General features: G+C 46.0%; 1 long non-coding RNA gene across 1 annotated transcript in view; it reads right to left on the bottom strand.

Annotated features, from left to right (window-relative positions):
* Nucleotides 1-3043: 3043 nt before the first annotated feature.
* The window catches only part of LOC107078378 (uncharacterized), a 54189-nt gene continuing 47846 nt past the window's right edge, over nucleotides 3044-9386 (bottom strand). The window contains exon 3 of the long non-coding RNA XR_001479321.2: nucleotides 3044-3488. This is a non-coding gene — a long non-coding RNA (uncharacterized lncRNA). The remainder of the gene's footprint in view (nucleotides 3489-9386) is intronic.

Genomic DNA, 9386 nt, shown 5'->3' with positions numbered 1-9386 from the left:
CAGCTTTTGGAAGCCGCAGTCCCTTTGTGTTCACGCCAGCCCGAAGCGAGCAGGCCGTCCGGCAGGACCTGAAACATGCCTGCTATCGGGAAAGAGACTTTTATTTACTGGCTCTTTCCTTTCGCAGCAGCTCGTTACTGTGTAAATTTAACTCAAATTACCTATGGATAAGCTCGCTCACTTCCTTCCATTTTTCATGTATATTTTCTCTCTCCTCAAAGGCGCCGTGTAACAACTCTTACGGCGAAGCTCATTTCAGAACGAAACGATTCTTTCCGGAAATTTAATATCAGAAAAAACTTTGGGATTTATTACTTGTTTTATTCCAAGGATTACTGTTTTTATTACTAGAAAACCTCTGGGTATCGCATTACCATATTTTCTATTTCAATTACTCATTTTTATGAAAGGTTTTGAAGTCGGCACCAAGCACCCATCTCCAAACGCCGAGACGCTGCAATGGCGCACTAGACAAACTTTTAATATCGGAAACGGACTTGTTCTGTCTTTGGGGAGGATGGTCTGCTTAAAATTCCCCTTTATTCAAAATACTTGTTTTTTATTTCGCTCTTTTTGTGACTGTATGTTTTTAAATGGAAAAGATAATTGTGATATAGAGAGAAGTTCAGATCTGGAGGAACCAACTTCCCCGGTTTATTTGGTAGATATATTTTTTTTTTTCGTTGAAGCAGAGGGTTTTTGTTTTAATTTGAAAATTACATGTTAAGTTTTCATCACTACATAGTAATGGTTTCGTTATTAATTTTATTTTTCGATACTGCCCTTCTTGCTAACCGTGTCCAGACGGATGTTAAGACCAACGGGCCCAACGTCAAGGAGCCCACCAGCACCTGCACTTTCATGAGCTCCCAGCAGGGGGCGCAGTTACAGCCGGTCGGCCAGGCTCTCCCGTTACCTGACCAGGTGACTCACCAGTCTGGACCAGTTAACCGCCTGTACTTCTTCACAGCTTTCACGGGATTTCAGACGGCTATAATTATTTTTTTTACTTAATTTATGCCGGTGTTAAAAATTAAATATGGCTTCTCACGAGATTATAAATCTCCTTGGCCTGAATTTGGAGTCGCTGTTGTGAATTGCGAATTTGCACCGAAATTGAGGAATTGGATCATTTGTACTTATTTGTGTAAAAAAAAAAGTCAGTCTATCCATCAATTTAATGGCAGAAAAAGTTAATGATATAATGCACGGAGATAATAGTTTTTTTCACCTCGAGCAGCATTCCCCAAGCTGTTCAGCTGCGTGGCGTGTTTTCTATTTTCTGTTTTTCGGTAAGTAATAAACATATCAAAATTTTGCACGGGTTCTCATTATCGTTGCTGAAAGCAACGGCACACATTCAGAAGTGTGATTTCTGGTGATAAAGATATAAGTAAAAACGTTATCTAATCTCCTTGCCGCAGTGTGAGGTCCCACTCACAGCGGCAAAAATAAATAAATAAAAATAATAACATAAGAAATAACATAGCCTGCGTGACGCCTTTTCGGTCTACACTTTCAACACAGAACACCGTACAGCGTGTGTGCGGGTAGCAGGGCACGTCACAAAATACCGATTTTTAAATAAAAAAGGTTTCTGTGAAGATATCCGTTCAGAAATAATTAAAAATAGTTCTGTTATATTATTAAATCCTCAATGTGTGTTCAACGCGTGGGTGAGCCCATGTCCCGGACAGCCACTTCAATCACCAGCTTATAAACACTGGAAACAATTCGTTTTCAGCACTGAAGCGGGCGATTCGCTCAGTTAGAGGGGTTAGATATAAACGGAAATGAAAACACCAACATCAGGGTGGTGGGAGAGGGGAACAGGCCGCCCAGGCGTGTTGTTGAAGCCGATACATTGGCTTCTCTCCAGAAAAGCATTGATGAGATCCTGGGATCAATTAGATACCACTTAGCAAACAGGCTTGATTGGCCTAATGTCCTCCTCTCATTTGAACCCTGTCTTAAGTTCCTATCACCTCTTGTGCCAATAGAGTCTGTAAAGGGAGAGGAAATACTTTCTTTGAAGTGCAACATAGATCCCAATTATTTAAAAAATATACAGATCCTTCAAATAACGACTCTGAAGATAAATCATTAGAAAGTTACAAATATTCTTTGTGAAGTAAGTGAAAGGGGGAGAAATTCTGTTGCAAAGTATGTGTTCAGAATCGGCTGAAATAGTACAGTACAGAACATGTATGGTAGGCTGCTTCTCCTAGGACTGCAGCAGCAGGAGAGTGAGGTTCTCCATTGCAGACCACATTGCTCACTTGCCCTGTCCTCGTTCCATATCTGATGTGCAGCTGTGTAGCTCTTGGCTCCCATTGTGAGGACGCATGTCTTGCATGATTTAGAAGGGACAAAAGGAAAAGCAACAATGAACACTTACAGCCCGTTTCTAACTCCACAACTGTGGCTGACCAGTGCGTTTTACAGCCTGCCCCTGCAGATAATCCCTCTTCCCCTTGTTGTGTGTCTAAGGAGGTACGAGCTGTGGTAGCTCTTTGTATTGTTTAAAGTCGTGTCTGGGTGCAAACGCACCTCCAGTGCTACACTGCAATACTTTTGAGTCTGCATTCCACAGAATGGGATCTTGGTGCTGGAAGAGCCTCCAAGCTGGTCAACAGTTGTAACAGAAGCGGCTCTTCCTTCAGCAGGGGTGTGTGTCCTGTGTTGATTTCTACACGCAGTCTGAGTGGTCAGAAGGGTGTGTGCAGCCGTGCTAAGCCACACGTATTCATGTTGATGAGTCCTTTTGGTGACACTGACTCCGAGTGACCCAGTCGACACCCAGGTGCATCAACGGATCTTCAGGTCCTTCACTGCAAGGAGGTGTTCTCAATTGACCTATCTGGTTAAATAAAACATCGAAGAAATTAATAAGGAACAAGTACAGGAGAATCCACACTCAGAAACAGAAAGAGGAAACGCAATGTTTAGGCTGCTGAATCCCCTGCAGGTGTCTCAGCTCCCCACTCAAAGGCATTTATCAGAACTTTCCTAATTAATTGATATGAACACCAGTGGGCAAGATTTGAAAAGTTCTTCTTTTAGTGTGAGCAGACAATTCAAGGACTAAACCCAGGTGTGGTTGCACGATATTCCAGCCTAGGAAGAGAGAAGCTCATCCACTGTGACAGATATTTGCACACGTTCTTCCCATTATGAGGAAACTGGGAAACTCTGCCCTGTTTGATGGCTGGCTGTGATCCTGCGTCCCTGCGACTTGATCATCACTCCCATCAACAGCAGCTTTCCCCCCAGTGTCAGCTGGTGTTTAATTGCGAGCTCCTCGCTCGGATGCTGTTTATTCTTCTTCTGTCTTTCTTTCCAGGGACCGTCTGCAGACTCCAGACTGCTGCGGCTGTACGGATACATTTGGATCTAGTTTTCTGCTTTGACACTTTGTGTTCTTCAGGATTCTTTGTTCAGCCTTTCGCTGCTCTCAGCCTCGCTGCAGAGACCTGGCAGTGCTGAAGCTGCAGAAAAAGAACATGAAAGAAGATCGCATCAGCTGTGAAGGAGTGATGGGTTATACATTAACATCCTCGTGAAGGCTTGGACGAAAGGACCATGGGGTGAAACTGGCTCACAGCTGCTGTCTGAGATGCAGGCCGAACACCTTTCATCCTGCACACTTATTCCAAACCATCAACAAGCGTGGGACATTACGTTTACTGTGTACCTTCATAAACTTAAATGCCCTAACTTTTTTAATGTCTTTCTGTCATGTATGAGCTATGTTTTATGAAATGAGAAGTAAATGTGCAGGTTGTTGTTTGTAGGTTAAAGTCTTTCCTAAGCAGACCAGCAGCTATCCCAGTTTCAGGTGAGTTTTAGAGAACAACGTCACTGGATGGGACCTGAGTTTGCCAGAGGTTCACTCCCCAGCACTGCTTGTGCCTGTTTACTCCTGTAGTTGAGCTGGATCAGGCACTGTGGGTGAAGTGTCTTGTTCCAGGGATCAACAGCATTGTCTGCATTGGGATCTTGTTCTCAGCACCCCCTGTTAAAAGCCATGTGCCCAAAACACTGCAGCTCACTGCCCAGATGGATGTTTTAGTGCTTAGTACCTCTTTTTCAGAAACTGTGAATCCAGGCAGTTCAGGTCTTCACTGCAAATACAATTCTTTGCTTTGGTGCTGGAGAGTTTTGGCTTGTTCACTGAGAGTGGACTCCTGGCCATGCGTCAATCTTCACCCTCGCCGGCTCATTGCAATAGTGTATGTGCTTGATTACAGCTGATTTTCATAGAGTTCGGACTCTAACAGCTGATTTCTGTGCCCGTTAGCCCACCCTGTTCCCAGAGTGATGCAGATTCTAGATTTCAGTCCGTCTGAGTTCGTGATGATTTGGATTAATTGGGGGATATAATTGGTCAAATCAATGCCAGCTTCCAGGTCTTTAGCTATCCCGGAAAAAACGGAAGGGCTGTCGGCCCAGGACCAGGAAAGAGATCCCTCGGCTGCTCAGGGGTTCAGGGGTTCAGGAGTTCAGACTCTTCATGATTTCAGACTCTTCACCCCTGTTTCCTCCTGTCTGCTTCATGCTGTTGCTGACCAAAAAAAAAAAAAGTTTTGGTTTTGAGGGGCAATCAGCAGCTGTATAAGGAGTTAATTTGTTTCAGGATGCTGGTGGGTCTGTGCACTACTGTATACCTTGCAGGTACTGTGTTTTTGTAAGATCACAAGGGTAAAATAGGATGTGAAAATGCTGGCTAACCTCTGACTTCACACTGATCCTTTCCTAATGGGTTCACTGAGGCACAGATCGTGCAAAATTAACAAGTACCTGAAGGGACACAACAGCAGTAGCGCCGTGACCCCAGCTCACGGGAGAGGGGGCATCTGCAGCAGGGCCAGTCGGCACAGTGCACCCATCGCGCGGAGAGCACGGCGCTGATGACCCCCAGCCTGTGGAGGCCGAAGGCCAGAGGGGCACCTGTCCTAGTTCCACACGTTTCAGGGATTGTACGCCTCCAATAGAGGAGGAGGAAACCACACTGTACATTTTCTTCCCAGGGACGGCGTGTGTACGAGCTTGGAGCCAGCCACAGAAAGCAGGCAGGCTGCTCCAGCGCCGGGACAGGCCAGGCGGCAGCTCTGCCATCGCGAGCATTTCCCATTCCTCAGATCCCCGGCCAGGCGCTCCCCTCGCGGGAGCGCAGATCGGAGCTCGCTCCTCTTCTGTTATCCTGCCAGGGGTCCTCGGCGCTGGAGAGTGGTGACCTGGGGGGGTCCTTTGTGACAGCACGGGTGCAAAAACGCCTCCAGCCACGGACAAAGCAGGCCCTGGGGGTCCGTTTTTAAGCGCTTTACACCAAAGGGAAGAGCAGTGGATTGATTTTTCTAGGTCAGGACTATATATTGGAAAACAAACGCGTGCTGTTTTGCGAGACTTCCGGTAGGTGTTCTACAACCAGGACCCTCTGAAAGGTGTGCCGTGTCCCGCCCTTCGGAGCCACGTGTGCAGCAGGAGACGTGCCTCACACTGCAGGCAGTTTTCGTGACTCTGGCTCGGCTGCTCTCTCCTGGAGGAGCTGCTCCGGTGGTGCCGCAGATTATTTTCGGATGCGTGACAGGTTTAACTGGGTTTGGTCTGTGTCATTGTGTCATTCAAAATGCGGTGTGCCCCCAAAACAGATATTCAGCGTTATGGTTGAAAGAACACGGAACATTTGATTTTATAGATGCGTGTGCTTTAAAAGCAAAGTGGTTGTTGTTTTTAATAATAGTGGTAAATGTTTTATTAAAAAAAAAACGAATTGTCAGAATGAAATGGCCAGTTCAGCATTTTCTCTCAATTCATGGGCTGTCAGGTGACTCTTTGACAGAGTACTGTGCTGAAAGCCTGGTGAATGTTCACAGCGCAATTCCCTGTATGAGCCCAGATCTTGCTGAATTTTGCTCTGTTCAGTTTTCACAAGCAGCTTTTCTGCGGTAGTATAATTTGTACAACTGGATTGCAGTTCGGTGGACAGGGAGCTTTGGAAAAGTAGCGCTGCACTTTCTCAGACTTCTTTGCTGTGCTATTTAATTGGTCACCATCTTGCTGAAAACATTACAGGTGTACAGTCTGCAGCGTGTTTTATTCTTAAGATGCTTCAGGGCAGCACACTCATTCAAGTCTCTTCCTCTGAAATGGACCTCTCATGTTCTGGAGTAACAGGAACCCACACATTAGTCTGTGATGACAGCACAGCAGATCACAGACCCCCACCTGCTCTCCCAGTGCTCAGCCTCTGCTCTGAGCTGAACATGCCACACCAGTGCACAGCTTTTCCTGGTCACTGCATCAGCTGAAGGGACATGCGGAGCGGTCAGTCATGGTGACTCGGCGTTCTCAGACCCTGACCTGGTGAAGCCTAATTTGAGGCCTAAACACCACAACGTGTCAGAGCCTTCCAGAGCTGTGTGGAAGAGTGTACAAGAGAAGATTCAGAGATCTTCTCTGTCAGATTGAAACCTTGTCAATCGTTGTGCTGCCTGTCTTTTCCTCTGGGCCAGAAGATTGCTTATTAAGAGGGAATATTTCAGCATTTCATTCATCCACACTTTTCTGTAATATATACAAGGGTATATTTGAAGAGAGACATTCATGGGGCAGTTTCTCGTACAAAAATAGGTTTATCATTTCCATTTCACTCTTGGAACTGTTTTATTTTTCTCTTTTTCATGTTACAATTCCTGAAGAACTGTGTCTCTAGGATGTGCTGATGATCATGCACCTATTTGTAGTTGACTAATCCTCCAAAAGAAACGCAATAGCATACAGAAGGGTGACCAGGCCAGACGGCAGAGCATGCATGTCTTTACCTTGCAGGCTTCAGTAGTCAGTGGTTGAATTTCCTCTCAGCTCACAAGCCCCAGAGATCACTTCAGCCCTTTGGGGGTGAGCGTGGTTTAGAGATCTGACCTCAGCTGCCTCAGATTGTGAGTTTTTACTCGATTCTAAAAATGGCAGATATGCAGATATGCGATATGTAAATGTTTTTAAGCTGGCGGGTTGAAGCAAAGAATCTTAAAGAGTCTTGAGCGTCATTTTGCTGGGAGAGAGATGCAGAGCAAAGCAGCCTGCTTGTGGCTGGAGGCTGAGGGGGAAAAAATGAAAAGCACTCAAACGCGATCTGTCTCGTTTATCGTGCGCCATATGAACCCGGAGTCTCTCATTTTCAGTTCAACTCTGGGAAGCTCATTCTGAGAGACGGGGTGGCCTGCTTGTCTGGTCTATAGTGGGAGAGGAAAATCTTTTTGTCCTGTTTGGGGTCCCAAAGGAATCATCAGAAGAAAATATAACCCCCTTTGGAAAGTCCCCTGCCCCTGGAGTATCACACCGTCAACACAGGGGGACTGCAGTGCCTCCACGTGTCTCCAGCTGGCAGGACACCTCACACACCGCCGGTCCCCAAGACTGCTGCTGGACACCTGACCCTTGAGCCACATGCAGATGTGCTCCACATGTTTCGTGACGTGTGTACAGCCCACCTGTGGCCAGTCAGGTTCTGCAGAGGTTTGCAGCTGGTCTGACCCTCCCCTCCAACACAGAGAGCAGAGCCTTAACCGTGACCCGTGCTGGCTGCTGAGGTTCTGGTATCACGACAGAAGGTTTCAGCACACATTTGGCATCTGGAAACACATATTGCTTTATTCACAGTCTCCATAACATGAGCGATTCACCATATGGGAGATACAGGGAATGTTCCTTAATTGTATATGATCTCTTCTGAAAACTGTAAAAAACTGTGATGTATGTTGATATTGCAAGGAAGGGGATGGCTTGTCTTGAGAAAGAGTGCACAACTGCATATACATTGCAAGAAAAAACATGTTCTACATGCAGAACAAGAACTGGACACGTGCGACATATATCTGAATAATTGGGGATGTGTTTTGGAAGTGCTCAAGCATAGCACTTGAATCAGGCCTGGTATGGCTTGTTAAGAGCTGTAGCAAAGGTGATTATCAATGAAGTTGCCTGCAGGTTAACAGAAGATTGTATATAATTAATGGAAGACTGGGGGGATGCTTCGCGAATGAACTATCCACATTTCCACTATTTGCAATGCACCAGGAAGAAGCAGTCTCATTGTGACTCAGTGTTGTCCCCACACAGCCCTAACTGAGCCTGGATGGGCCTCAGTCTTCAGCAAAGTGGAATATGCATTTCTCGGCTGTTCTGCTCTTAGAACTTGGAAGAAGGCGAAATAAAAGCGCGATGCGACTCTCTTTCTTTGCGGGGATATTAAAGTGCGGAGTATTTTAATGTGACCTTTCAAGCCCTGTAACAGTGGGAGAACGAAGCGCTGCCATTATTACCATCAGTGCTCCGTGTTGCCAGAGCAGGGCGAGGCGAGGCGGTCCCGGAGCCGGGCTCGCTTGGCCCTTCCCGATCTGCTGGAGCGGAAAGGTTTGTTGTTGTTTTTTTTTATGAAGTGAAGCCAGTTTATGAAATTCTCAATCAAGCACGGGGAGATCATCAATAATGTTTAATTATTGTTCCCTGTGTCAGGGGTCGCGGCCGCGGGTCGGTCCGGGCGGGCCGATAGCCTCTCTGCCCTTTTCTGGCCGCATGCAAAACTAGAGGATTTGAGCTGCTATTTAGTGTCACACGGGGAATAAAAAAGACTTCTCGTTGCCTCCTGTTTTCCCTCTCCCTTCCTCCTCTCATCCATATGAGTAATTTTCGACTGTGTTTTTTTTTATCACTTTCTAAAGCTGCTTCATCCCTGGTCTCTCTTGTTTCATTACAAAAAATCCCAAAGAAACCACCAGGCAGGATCAATCAGACACAGGCAGCCAGACAGTTTTCTTGTACTTTATTAAAGTGTAATCAAACATCGGTTAAGTGGAAAATAAATATCCAGATCTAATAAGCTGCTCAGTCAGATCGTGTAAATGCAAATTACAAGCTGGTTCCCATCCGCCCGCCAGGGGACTGAACAAGCCACAGCTATCGCCTCATCCAGCGCGATTGTAAATCAACTAAAATAATGGCTGGATAATGACCAGTTTGCAGTTTCAAGCAGATTGAATGATAACAAACTGCGCGTGTCGCACCAGCTTTTCATTTAGCATCTCATCATGGGCAGCGCGGGGCTGACGAACAGCTTGGCTGCCTCATTAAGTTGTTGTCTGCGGCTTGTAAATGCAAAAAAAAAAAAGCAAGAGAGAATATTACCCAACAAACGTCCTGATAGGAAAAACAGACAATTTAATCCCACCCATCAGTCCCCTCATGCGAATCAAGCTTCTCAGATCTGAGGCGCGGGTGCGCAGCAAATTGAAGGCAATCCGGTGTATTTCGATGTAAAATACCGCAAGTCACATGTGGCATAAGAGACATATAGATTGCTTAGTTTTCTTGTTTTTGGTGATGTT

Source organism: Lepisosteus oculatus, chromosome 9, assembly GCF_040954835.1.
Source record: "Lepisosteus oculatus isolate fLepOcu1 chromosome 9, fLepOcu1.hap2, whole genome shotgun sequence".
Taxonomy (NCBI): domain Eukaryota; kingdom Metazoa; phylum Chordata; class Actinopteri; order Semionotiformes; family Lepisosteidae; genus Lepisosteus; species Lepisosteus oculatus.
Note: the sequence above shows the minus strand (reverse complement) of the source record. Positions and strands in the feature narration are given on the sequence as shown.